The sequence below is a fragment of the Anser anser genome (genome assembly GCF_964211835.1).
Source record: "Anser anser genome assembly, contig: HAP1_SCAFFOLD_444, whole genome shotgun sequence".
NCBI lineage: Eukaryota > Metazoa > Chordata > Aves > Anseriformes > Anatidae > Anser > Anser anser.
Window position 1 is genome coordinate 17,026 of NW_028153643.1, and position 14,416 is coordinate 31,441.

The window sequence follows — 14,416 nt, forward strand, 5'->3', positions numbered from 1 at the left end:
TACTTTATTATATATGATTTTAATATATATGATTTTAATATACTAAAGAGCTAAAACACAAGAAATGGTTACTGGGAGAATTTCAAAAGATTTATACATCTCTGGTGAGTACCAAGATGTTTTACTCAACAGTTAGCTTGGCTGCTAGAGAATGCATTGTTTTGCCACTTTTCACAAAAGTGAATTGGTTAGAGGCTTTATATATTCCTTTCCTCTAGCTTTCTCTCACAAACAAGCACACACTATAGAGTCCCACATAAATTCTTTGCAGGCATAGAAAATAATAATCATAATAAAACTAATGGGTGAACAAGCAAAATATATATATAAAAAAAAAAAGTGAAAAAAAAAATCTTGGATTTTGTCCCAGGTATGTTTTTGTATAAGGTAACCATTAGTGAGAGAGAACATCATAATATCTTGTATGGTATTTTAATGTTTTCTTGAAAAGATTTTTTCAGTACTTTGTATCAGGAACACATCCTGAATCATCAGAGTCAAATTATTTTAGATGATATAGCCATCAAACACATTAATTAAAATTCATAATCATTAGTATAGAATTATATACATCAGCCTAACGAAAATACATCAATTAAAAACACATCTTCAAAGGGCTTCAGCATTATCCCTTTTATGGATTCATTCTCTCTTTGTAATAATACTTGCATTTTTCCTCAGAAAGTCTTGCATTAGTTCATACTTTATTTTCAAATAACATTTTTTTTTTTAATCTGCTATAATCAGAACTTTTATAATCAGAACTTTTTTTCCTTATCAAAATGAAAAAAGGTGTAGGTACACACACATGTATACGTAGAACGATGCAGAATTTACATATGCTCCATGCTATGAAACAGCTGTGAAACATGCTCCATGCTATGAAACAGCTCCACTGTAGAAGACCCACAGTCACATCAGTTAAGCATAGACCTATTAGAACATTAAAAATAAAAATAATAATAATAATTAAAAAAAACTCTACATACATCCATAAGACAGAATTTTCAGATATTCTTAGAATGTAATTCATATAATAGGCTGAGTACCATGTTGCATCTGAAGTTATACCCACCTATATTTATTTCACGACTGGATAGCTGGAGGTAGGCAGATTTCACTGTCCTGAAACTCTGTAAACCAGCATGAAAGGTTGCTCTTTGATAAACTGGAGGTTCCATCCTTTTTAAAGAATTCACATAATAATTCCAGTTAAGCTCAGCCTTCTTTTTCTAACAGAGCAGTGGTGGAATTTTTCTGTTCTAGCCATAATTTCTAAAAGTTAAGGTCTTGATTCAGCTGTCCACTTGTAGTGCAAATAAAAATGTAGGTGGGTATCCTGTCTGTATTAGAGTTGATACTAAAGAACACAGGTCTTCCATAGATTCCAAGATATATTTGTAAGCCACACCTGAAAGTCTTGGTGTCCGTGCCCATGATAGGAGTTTGGAACAAGGTGATCTTTAAGGTCCCTTCAAATGCAAACCACTCCCTTATTTTACGGTTCTGTGATATCCTACAGTATTTGAAATAGCAATAAAAACTTGTGTGTGACTAACTGCATCAAACTGTGACTGTGTGTTTCTAACAATATCTAGCTACGTAAGTCTGAGAAAATTACCTCCAAGTTCATTTAATTTCATCTTAAGATTCGTGTCTCAGACTATTCAGATAAATATGCCTGGAGGAGTTTGTATCTACGTTGACTGATTGTAAGGATAGTCTAAAGGTCTACAAATAGCCATCTTTGGTCCACCAAGGTGTTCTAGGGTATCCAAATCTCCAAAATGAGTTGGCAGAAGAAGACTTGTGAGAATCTGCCAGACATGCCTGGCAGTCAGGTAGCTGTAGGGCATTACAAATGGCACTTTGTGAATATGTTTAAGCACTGAACTGTGTGAAAGTCACACTTTCCTTCTGGCATTTGGAACTCTTTTTAAGAATTCAAACTTTCCTGAATGCTCAGAAGCAATGGCAATTGATACTATTATTTGAATATGAAATTTTGCCTGTTTACATTACTTTCAAATGCTAGCTAATAATTTTAGTTTAAGATACCAACTTTATAAATTTATGTGTAGAAATCAAAGGTAGTTTTGAAGTGCATGTTACTGTGACTGTAAGATTACATAATTACTATTAGAATTAAATGTAACTGAAAAAAATAAATAATCAAGATATGTAATAACCCTCCTCTATTTATTGCAAACTTATGTCATAGTTATATTTTCAGAATTAAATTGCACTGATGAAGGGTAGATGAAAGTTTTACATGGTCTAGCTGCCTGTGGTACTGAAGAAGTATCTTTAAAGCTTTTTATTCATATGTTAACCTTGCTCAAAAATAAATAAATACACAGAACTCAAGCCAGTAGCCTAAATAGAAGCTTGAAGTGTCATCTAAGATCTTCTCAGATACCCAAGGTGTAAGAAGTTGGCAGATACGATACATAATCCATGGGAGACTTGTTGAGAAGCAGCTACAAATAATGGGGATACTGTTAGCCATTCCAAATGGTAGCATGTTTGGGCAAAGAAAATGAAACCTCTTTCTCCCCTACTTGCTCCATTTGTGTAAACTTCTTCAGAACACATTATTGCCTTCATACCTGTCTTTGAAGTCCATAGAATGATGTTGATATTACATTTAATCATATTAATATATGGATTTATAGTTCTGACCAGTTTTACTGATTTGTATTTCAGCAAACATTATGTAGTAGGGAGAAAAAAAAAAAAAAAAAAAGAAGAAGAAGAAGAAGAAGAGGAGAAAGAAGAAGGAGAAGGAGAAGGAGAAGGAGAAGGAGAAGGAGAAGGAGAAGGAGAAGGAGAAGGAGAAGGAGAAGGAGAAGGAGAAGGAGAAGGAGAAGGAGAAGGAGAAGGAGAAGGAGAAGGAGAAGGAGAAGGAGAAGGAGAAGGAGAAGGAGAAGGAGAAGGAGAAGGAGAAGGAGAAGGAGAAGGAGAAAGAAGGAGAAGAAAAGAAGAAAGAAAGAAACATATTCAAGAAGTCCTTACTTTTAATGTAGAAGACGCGTAATCTATGGGTCTGTCACTGCAACAGATTTCCTAAATGACCAGAGATAAAGTGTTTGATAACTGTTTGCCTCTTGCAATGCCAACCTGTAAAATAAGGAAAAGCAGGCCACATCATTTCAAAAGAATATTATAGTACAATCTCATTATTATTTTCAGAGTGCACAATTCTGTGATAATGAGGTTCAGTAGAAAAATCTGAAAATGTCTATATTAATCAGTTAATTCTACCATCACTGAATTTTATATTTGAATAAACTTGTTTTATTAAACCTACTTTAATGTTATGTTTTCCTGAAAACATTAAGCAAGAAACTTCTGACATCTAAATTCGATGAAAACAATTTTGTGACATCATTATGGAACTATTTCATATCAGAAAGAGATTGTATGATATTGCAAGTATTTCATCTACAATGTGTATGTGGAAGAAAAGTGAAGAGAAAAACAGTATCATACTCAAGAGAGTTGTTTATATTTTTCTTCATTTGATGAAACGGAGGATGAAATATAACTTTCAACTGAACCATAGAATTTATGCTTTAGTTATGTTTAGACAGAATTTGATATTTCATGTGTTATGTCAAGTACTCTTTTATTCCTGTTTTTCCATTGTACTGTGAGAATGTTGTGAACATCACTTTTTATCTGGATTCAAAGAAAAGGAGACTTTGTGAATACTTACATCACAAAAGAACTATGGAATGCACTGGACTTCAAACCCAGAACAATAGTATTTGAACTGTTATGGGTAAAGATGAACCGGGAAGCTTTTGAACTGTCAGAACTCAGGAGATCACCACAGGTTGGGGCTGTGGGAACTAAATGATGAATTTTTATCAGAAATATTAAAACAGCCTCTAGTAAACAAGAATTCTGTTTCATATACAATGTCAATAGGTTGAAATTTATTTTTATTTTCCACAATTACAAAAGTGAAATTTATAAAAAGTAAGCAATCCCTTCAAAGACGTTGAGGCATGTACGATACTTGCTTGGCTTTAGGAAACGATAAACTCAATTCTTGTTTTAAATAATTTAGTCTGGACATTCTTGAAATGATAACCAAACCACTAAACCATTGGCTATCCTTTGGAATCTTTCTATAATTAAATAATGCCTAGGAAGTTTTATCATAACTAGTATTTTCCATGAGAAGTTTTAACCTCCAAGAAGAACCATATCTTGGGAAAAAAAAATAATAATAATTAAAAAAAAAGTGAAAAATAATTTTAACAAGCTAAAGTGGAAGTGGGTTAGAAGAAAGGTGAAAGATATCTTTGGCAAAAATTATTAGCAAGCAAAAAGAAATGAGTAAATAAAGCATTAAAAAAAAAAAGTGATATTTCTGTGCATTTTGGTATAATTCAACTTTTGGTGCAATAGAGCTACATTAATTCCTACTACGAACCTGCAGAAGAATGAGGCCAACTGTGGCCAGGCTGAGAATTTTCACAGTTCTACATGAATACGCTAAAGACGTTAATGACCTCTGCCAGAGAACAGATAAGGTGTCTAATGAGAGAGCTTCCTTACTTTAAGGACTGTGTTAGGATCCTACAGATATTGGATCCTTCGTAGAGCTTATGTGCTATTTATTGCAAGTGAAGAGCTGGTTGCTGCTGAACATGGAGAACATAGCAACCTGCTGAGAAAATTTAATAAGGGAAAATCAGATACTTTTGCTGGACGTCAAAGGTCTTTTCTAAGCTCTGAGCTTTCCCGTCTTTGTATATACAATGAATGTAGAACAGAAAAATGAGAGAGCCAAAACTGACTATCAAAAGAAATTTGTACTATATCATTCTCACTCTCTATGTACAGAACTTGACTATGCTAAAAGAGTGACAAAGATCATACAGACATGAACACACATATGGGCTTAGTTTATTATCATTATATTTTCAATATTCACTTTTCTATTCCTTGCTCCTTTTACTGTTGAATTTATTTTACTTACGTTATATTGGTTTTAGTCTGAAAGCAAAAACATATTTACGACTGTGACATACATGCATTTAAATACACATATTTATACTTTGGGGAGCTACCGATTTTCTCCAATTTCTTGATGAAGACTAGACTTGGCAGTATCTGTTAAGTGTTAAAGGAATGCAGACTTCTCATTGCTGAAGCAGTCTCCTTTGTCTTTAGACTCAACCAGTCCTTTTATCTGACAGCCAAGAGAGCAAACTGCATTAAACGCAGCATAACCAACTGGTCAAAAGAGGTGAAAATCTCACTATAACTAGTGATATTGCAGCCTCACCTTGAATATTGTTTGCAGTTCTGGGCTCCACAAAATAAAAAGGATATAAAGATGCAACCAGAAGAGGGCAAGAAAGGTGGTAAAAGGGCAGGAAGGCATGTCCTATGAGGAGAAGCTGAGGATAATTGATATGTCTAGTTTAGAGAAAAGGAGGCTACAAGGCTTATTTTCTCTTGTTGCTCTCTGAAACTTCCTGAGGAGGAGAAATGGTGTCAATCTATTTTACCTGGCAACCAATGATAGGACAAATGAGAACGGCACAAAACTGCACCAGTGGAGGCTTGGACTGGATATTAGGAAAAATTTCTTTACTGTAAGGGTGATCAAACACTGGAAGAGGCTTCCTAGAGATGTGGTTGATGCCCCATTCCTGTCAGTGTTCAAGAGACATTTGGACAATGTCTTCATTAATATGCGTTAATTTTTGGTTAGCCCTGAAGTAGCAGGGCAGTTGGACTTTATTTTTAAAGGTCTCTTCCAACTGAACTATTCTATATTCTATATTCTAACATTAAATAGATCACATGAAACAGCACTAGTGATAACTGCACAGGACTTCTAGCCTATTACAAAGCATCTCTAAATTGGATAGATGTAGAAAACTGATTCCGTAAATACCAAAAGCTAGAGATAAAAATTATCATATGTAAACATCATTAAGAAATACCTTTGGTTTTGTCTGATTATATGAAAGGTACAATTTAAATAATATTTCTATTAATTATTAGAACATTTCATGAGAATTTTTTATGCATAAATACACCAAATGAACTTGTAAGATTCAGTTGTAAATAAACAAAAAGAAAAGGAAGAGTAATCTGAGATTGTTTTAGACGTAGTGAAGGTATTATTAATGAAATAACATTTTAAAATATTAAAACATTTCAATAAAAGTTTCATGACTTTAAATGACATTTTTGATCTGGATATTAGTAGCATCTGCATCACTGAGAATAACAGTGCTTGAAAAATCTGAACATATTTTTTCAAGATTACAAAATCCTCGGTATGCCAAAGATCTAAGAATTGTACCTGCAGTCAAAAATGGAGAGAAGATGAGGAATCCTTATCGATTATTGAATGTTACTCTATAGTATCAACAGAGCTGAAACAATAGAAGAAACCTAATCAAAATGGCTAACAGAGGTAGAAATGCATATTTCTGATTGCCCCAGATAGAGAGTATATATTCCTAAGCACAACAGTATGAAAATCCACTGCCAGCAAACTCATAAGAAAACATTTATGTTTTCTATTGCATTACCTACAGTAACAAACCAAGAAATCAGTCAGGTGAACTGTTGTACCAAATGCTAAAGGGTTATAGCTTCACACTATGTTTTCATTCTTTTTTTTTTTTTTTTCATTAATAATATGCATCAGGTAACAACTGAGAATAATAAGCTGATAATAAGACTCATAACTATGTGCTTATTCTGTGCTGCTCTGCCAACCTTGATGCTTTTATCAGAGGAAACTTGAACCACACTCCTGGTTTTGTTTTTCTATAAAACCTAATCATCTGTCTTTGAACTGCTTACTAAAGCAGAGCTTTCTCTTTTTCAACTATGTATGCAAAAGAGGGAAGAAATTGAAATTCTGGAACCTTTGAAATCAACAGGATAAAGGTTCTAGCCTTCCAGGTCCTCTATAATGAGCATCAAGGGGAATTAAATTAAAATTGTGGTTTATTTAACATTTGTTGCTCCTATGCTTTAACGACAGTAAAGGAAGTACTAAGTAGACTTCTGTTATATGCAGGGAAAAAAAGTAGGATCACAGAAAGTATCTGAGGAAGTGTGAAGTAGTGTGAACAGTAAGAGTTTTAAAGTAAATAAAATTAGGCCTAATTTTATTAGTTCTTGTAATACTGTTCAGTACTGTTCTTGTATCCAGAAATTAAATGAAATTAAATTAAATGCCATTTTGCAAAAAGTTAGCCAGTCCTGCAAGTCCCTGAAGTTAAATTTGCATTTACATGTAAAATCAGGAAAAAAATAATGAAAATACTAAAATGAGTATTCAATAATATGCCAAGCTATACATGTCAAGTAGAAACTTTCTGTGAGGTTTTGTCAAGCAGCAGTTCTGAAGAGCTATTTTATTATTGAAATAATGGACAACTAATTTGGATAAAGTTGCATCATTTTTTTTTTTTTTTTAACAATTTTCAAATTAACTCATATACTAAGAAACAGATTTACTTAAACGTTCTAAAAAAATGTAGTCCATACTCAAGCTCTCAAACAGTGATAAAATGCTGTTTTTAACTGTGTAATTTGGGGGACTATTTGATATACTTCAAACATAAGAACTACATTTCTGCACTAAAACTGTACCATGAAGCAACTGTCAATGCTTTTCTTCTCTCTTTCCTTCTTTTGCTGCATTGGTAGAAATGGGCAGAGGGAAAGGGCAGAGAGAACAGAAAAGAGATATCTAGATTACCTAAATAATTGGTTTATATTTTTAAATCATTACATTACTATATCTAGATTTCACATAATATCTTTCATAGAACCAAGTATCCTCCTTTCTGAACAAATCCAGGTAAGAAAATCAGAACATCCATCCTGTATCTGTAAACTGCAGTCTAACCATTTTTTTTTCTTCTGATAGTATCCTGTAAAGGTTGTTTAGAGAAAAAGAAATAGGCAATGTACAGAATTCTGTTGTCTTTGAATGTTCCTCTAGGATTTCTGTTTAGACAGAAAAAAGAAATATTTTAGTCCTTTTATTTTTATTTATAGCTATAGCTGTCTTTAAAATATTTCATTTGCTTCTCTTTCTGAGAAATTCCTCCATTTTCTCTTCTTTTTCAATTACATGCCAAAAGTATATGAGTAGTAAATTGAACCAACAGTCACATAATTTTATTCAGAGTTAAGTTCTTTCTAATCATACTCCCTATTGCACAAGCCTTCTCCCTTTCTTTTCACTATTTAAAACTTTTTAAAAACTTTTAACTTTTTAATAACTTTAACTTTTTTTTTTTTTAGTTTCTTAACTTTAATAACTTTAACTTTTAATAACTTTATTTTTACAGTCATCTATGAGCATTATAATTAACGGAGAAAAATGAAGATGATACACATGACAGGGAGTGAAGCATAAGCAAGAATTTTGCCATACTTGATGTTTAGCTCAATTATATAGAGAATGTGTTACTTAGTAATACTGAATAATGATAAACTTGTTTTATTTAATAGCATTTATTTCCTATATTTTTCAAATGTACAAAAGTAGATTGGGGGGAGGGGGAAGGAGATGGGAAAAAAAAGTCATTACTGTATTGCTGTAGGGCTGTCTTAGGCTAGATACGTTGCTTTAAGACTGACAAAGATATTCACAACTACAGTGACCAAAATGGAAATACATCCATTAATGTTCCCCTTCTGGTCTTAAATAATAAAGTAGTAGTGTATCTTGTGACTCAGGAGAGGTGGTATGCAAAAATAATGGATTATTACCTCTGGAGAGGAAGCCTCTGAGATACAACAGCTGTTATCTTCAATGACGCATCTTAATATGAGAAAGTAAAACATATGCATGAGAATATTTGCAGAATTACTTGAAAAAGAACTTTCAAAATTTTCCAGGAAGCTTCTCCAAAGTGTTTACAGAAAGTTTCCATAACACGAAAAAAATAAAATAAAATAAAATAAAATAAAATAAAATAAAATAAAATAAAATAAAATAAAATAAAATAAAATAAAATAAAATCCAATTGGCATATTTTGTATATTATGTACGTTACTCACTTCATGTATAAAGCAGGGGTGTTTGATGTTTAAATCTAGAGAGCGTGATCTTTTAAAGGAACCATTAGCATTGTGTTTGTACTCTGAAAAACATGGATTAATTTAGTTGCTGGAAAGTTGTTTTTGATGTGTGTAATCTGCACTTTATGTTTCAATTAACAAGACTCTATGACAAATACATACTGTAACCTTACTCCTGTACTGCTGTATTAAATAGAAATATGCCAGCATCCCCTTCTTTAGTATGTTGAAGAAACCATGACGAAATTAAAGGCTTATGAAAACTAAGGAGTTCAGTTAGTTTTAAAAGTCAGACAAGGTTCAATTTGTAACAAATTACAGAAGAATACAGGTCACTGAATGAACAAAAAGTGCGTTCCTCTGTGCTATCAACCCATTTAAAGGAATATCTTGGCACAAGGAAGCCATGAAAGTGGAAATTGTTTCCACAACTTTTTGAAGTGTTTGTTTACAAAATATTTCACTTCATGTTCACAAAATCTCATGTGAAAATTATATTTGAAAAAAACACGAGAGATTTAGAAGAAAAGTGCCATAACTCACTTTTCAGTGTTCTTTCTTGTTTCTTAGCTCTTGAAGAATTTACTGGACATTTGGACTCACATCCTTTTTTCATAAATGGAGAAGTAATTTAAATTAGAGCCTTAGCCATACTGTTATCCAGAGAGAAAGAAGAAAAATCTGTCAGAAATGAGAGCCAAAAGAAGATTGAATCACATGTAGAGATTTATTATAGTTTTTCAATGACAATAGAAATAGCTTAGGGTGACTGCAATCCTCAAATAGGTACTAAGAGAGTCTGAAAACACTTTGAATCAGGTATCTGCAGCCAGAATAAACATTGTGGGGAAAAGCATCATTTTTTCCTTTGCTGTGTCTGTAAGCTGGAAAGTAGCTTAATGAGAGGTCCTGCCCATAAGTGGCTAAATGATGTACTGACTTGATGAATTCCTTTGAATTTTAACATACTCTTAAACTTTGTGCTCAAAGAGGTGATCTGTTACTTCATACATTTGGGGGGAGGGGGAAAGATAAAAAGAAAATGAAAAAGGAAATTAAAAAAAATAGGAAAAGGAAAAGGAAAAGGAAAAGGAAAAGGAAAAGGAAAAGGAAAAGGAAAAGGAAAAGGAAAAGGAAAAGGAAAAGGAAAAGGAAAAGGAAAAGAGAAAGAGAAAGAGAAAGAGAAAGAGAAAGAGAAAGAGAAAGAGAAAGAGAAAGAGAAAGAGAAAGAGAAAGAGAAAGAGAAAGAGAAAGAGAAAGAAAAGGGAAAGAGAAAGAGAAAGAGAAAGAGAAAAAGAAAAGGAAAAAGAAAAAGAAAAAGAAAAAGAAAAAGAAAAAGAAAAAGAAAAGGAAAAAGAAAAGGAAAAAGAAAAAGAAAAAGAAAAAGAAAAAGAAAAAGAAAAAGAAAAAGAAAAAGAAAAAGAAAAAGAAAAAGAAAAAGAAAAAGAAAAAGAAAAAGAAAAAGAAAAAGAAAAAGAAAGAAAAAGAAAAAGAAAAAGAAAAGAAAAAGAAAAAGAAAAAGAAAAAGAAAAAGAAAAAGAAAAAGAAAAAGAAAAAGAAAAAGAAAAAGAAAAAGAAAAAGAAAAAGAAAAAGAAAAAGAAAAAGAAAAAGAAAAAGAAAAAGAAAAAGAAAAAGAAAAGAAAAAGAAAAAGAAAAAGAAAAAGAAAGAAAAAGAAAAAGAAAAAGAAAAAGAAAAAGAAAAAGAAAAAGAAAAAGAAAAAGAAAAAGAAAAAGAAAAAGAAAAAGAAAAAGAAAAAGAAAAAGAAAAAGAAAAAGAAAAAGAAAAAGAAAAAGAAAAAGAAAAAGAAAAAGAAAAAGAAAAAGAAAAAGAAAAAGAAAAAGAAAAAGAAAAAGAAAAAGAAAAAGAAAAAGAAAAAGAAAAAGAAAAAGAAAAAGAAAAAGAAAAAGAAAAAGAAAAAAAGAAAAAGAAAATGAATTCTAAAAAGAAAAATCATACAGACCATTTTCATAAATATGTAAACATTTTAAATTGCTTCATTTATACAATGGAATCATCTCAATCAGTAGAGTTTTGTTTAACTTCACAGTGAACAGGAAATTGCAGGAAGATTTTTTTATTATTATTATTTATTTATTTCATTTAATTTGTATAAAAACTAACTCTTTTGCCACTGTTATTTTCTTTCAGTTTAGAAGGAAAATATTTTGACCTACAATGCAGATCCTCTTGGTATTTTGTCAAATTTATTTTATGCCAGCAGCAGTCACTGATTTTAATTGAATGGAAACAACAGTTCTCATCTTCTGTGTCACACTGCTGGATTTTGTATCATTGAATTTCAAGCTGGTTTCACTGGGACCTGTCGGCTGTAGCTTCAGCCAACCTCTGAGTCTCCTTGCTACACTCCTTTCCAGAGCAGCATTGTTTGCCTTTTGTCTGCTCTCTGATTAAATTGACATCATTTTACCTTTGGTGACTCCTGTGTCATTTTCTGTTGACAGCATCCAGTAATGGTAACAGACCAGCGTCCTTGTGGAAGGGGCAGAAACCATTGATTGACTGGGTGTATTAATACAGACTCTTTAAAAGTCATACAGACGTGTCTTTGTGCTAACTGGCAGCTGAATGCAGGCTAGTGAGAGATGTTATTAACCACAGATAACAGTCAGCACCCTCTATTCACTAGCAATGTCACTTTGTACCGTTTGTGGAACAGTCCATAGTGAAATTTGCTCACACAATTCTTCCCTTACTTATCCTGGACTGAAGCTATTTAAAGCAGAAAATTGGAGACAGTGCTCTGATTAGACTGATGTTGGTTGGATACTTAAATAATTTCCAGAGAGCTAAACTACTTTTAATAAAACCCATCTGCACTTCACAGCTAAAATCTCTTCAGGACAACAAGATAGGCACTGCTGGCATGAGAGGTTAGATGTTTTCCATGGATAGGGAATTTGTAATTGACCTTTTAGAAATGAATGATTAAGAGTGGTTACAAGAAGTACTATATAAGTCTTAACCATAACTGTTGTGGTTTAACCCGGCCGGCAGCTAAACACCACACAGCCATTCGCTCACCCTCCCCCCTCCCTCTCTGGGAGGGGGGAGAGAAACGGGAAAGTGAAGCCGGTGAGTTGAGATAAAGACAGTTTATTAAGACAGGAATATAATAATAACAATAATAATAAAAATAGTGATAATGATAATAGTATTAATAATAATAATGTGTAAGAAACAAGTGATGCACAATGCAATTGCTCACCACCCGCTGACCGATGCCCAGCCTATCCCTGAGCAGCCGGCCCCCCACCCCGGCTAGCCACCCCTATATATTGTTTAGCAAGACGTCAGATGGTATGGAATACCCCTTTGGCCAGTTTGGGTCCGCTGTCCTGGGTCTGTCCCCTCCCAGCTCCTGCTGCACCCCTAGCCTGCTCGCTGGCAGGACAGAGCGAGAAGCCGAAAAGTCCTTGGCCTGGTGTAAACACTGCTCTGCAACAATTAAAACATCAGCATGTTATCAGCGCTCTTCTCATCCTAATCCAAAACATAGCACCCTACCAGCTACTATGAGGAAAAATTAACTCTGTCCTAACTGGAACCAGGACAATAACACAAAAAGGAGGTATAATAATTATGTCAAATCCTGCCATTCTGATCATTTTAAACAGTATAGAGAAATATGAATACCAAAGCCTTAAAATTATGAGCTTTACAAAAAAACTACGTTTAAAAATAAAATGTCTGAGTAGTGCAGAATGGTCTTTGTGCAAGCTTATATGCTGAATGTGAAGTACCTATTCAACCCCACCTCTGTTCAGCAATACAGTGAAAGAAAGACTTAATAATAAATAAATAAATAAATAAATAAATAAATAAATAAATAATATATTTATTTATTTATTTTTGTGTTTTCAAGATTAACATGTAAATTTCAATTGGTGTTTTTAGATTTTTATTATTATTATTATTTGAGATTAAGAAATTTGGAAAGAATTAAAGTAGAAACTGCAGTGGGAATTTAGTCTTTCTGCTCAGTTGACATTATCACAATAACATGAACTAACTAATATAATCTGAATTTTCATCAGCATTCTGAAAACATAATCATCCTTGTATTTTCCTCAGAAATGAAGCATTTTATCCTGATTCTAAGTTATGCTGTGATACTTTCCTTATACGAACAAATTAAAATGGTGATAATGGGTCAACATTTCAAATATAAAAGATATGCTGGCCTATAGGGTATGCTAGCTCATGCACAATGAGCTAGTAACTGGTTTACACACTGGAGCTCTCTCACATCCAGCCACCTTCAAGCACTACCAGGATAAATTCAGTCTGCCTGCTGAATTTAAACATTTAACACCCGTTTAAACGTTTCTGAATTACTGGGTGATGCTGTAGAAGTTGAAGGGAAGTGCAAATCTTCATTGATTCTTGTAATACCAGTAGAATCCACATATATATATGACCCACAAACATGTACTGCCATATGATTAAGCCAAAAAGTATGGCATGTTTAGTATTTGTTTAGTATTACTTTGAGGATAATTGAAATGACACCTGTTATGACAATACACATGTACTATTCCATAAACTCAGTAGAGTGATATTTACTTTACTGAGTGTTTTTCTTCACAATATTTATGATACACTGTGGAGCAGTGTTGCCTACTTAGGCTATTATTCACTACTTGTGTTTTTTTGTTGTTGTTGTTTTTCTTTTTGTTTTCAAAAAATAATTTCAGTTATGAAGAGCGATATTACTTTCTATTTCATTTTTAGATTTATTTATTTATTTATTTATTAGTAGCAGAGTTATCACAGGAGTAGGAAAAAAATCAAAATGGAAAGAATATTATGTCATTTGTATTCATATTCACCATAATAAATTTATCCCAGTTTTTATAGAACTTTCTGCACTTTAGCAGAAAAATATGTGGCAATATACATAAATACTGTATAAATGAATATAGACTGTTATTAAACTTGATATAACACTACTGCAGAAGAGTTGTTCAGTTGAGATGAAGCATCTCAACAGTATGCATCCATCTCAAAGGAGAATTTACTGGTGTGTATATTGCCTCTGTATATATGCCAAAAAGCAAGTTTTCAGAGCATTATTTTAAGTAAAGTAAATCATTAATCAGTCTTTGCATACTGTCCTTATTTTGGTGCTGTATTTGAAATACGCCATTAGATAAGTAAAAATATCCCTACAATAAGGATATTGCAACATTTGTGGATGTTTGGGTAACAGTTGAAATAGCATCTGGTTGCAATCATAACTGATATAGATGTGTCTAACTAGTTCCTGATGGATATTTTTCTTTGTATCTCCAACTCTGAGAGAACAGTGA

The 14,416-nt window shown here is 32.6% G+C and overlaps 1 long non-coding RNA gene across 1 annotated transcript; it reads right to left on the bottom strand.

The window, feature by feature from the left end:
- Positions 1-798: 798 nt before the first annotated feature.
- Positions 799-9,726, bottom strand: LOC310891712. The gene is made up of 6 exons (XR_014577695.1): positions 9,628-9,726; positions 9,064-9,146; positions 8,773-8,824; positions 3,719-3,854; positions 3,016-3,120; positions 799-933 (listed from the first exon to the last, which is right to left on the bottom strand). It is a non-coding gene; the product is annotated as an uncharacterized lncRNA (long non-coding RNA).
- Between the last annotated feature and the right edge of the window lie 4,690 nt (positions 9,727-14,416).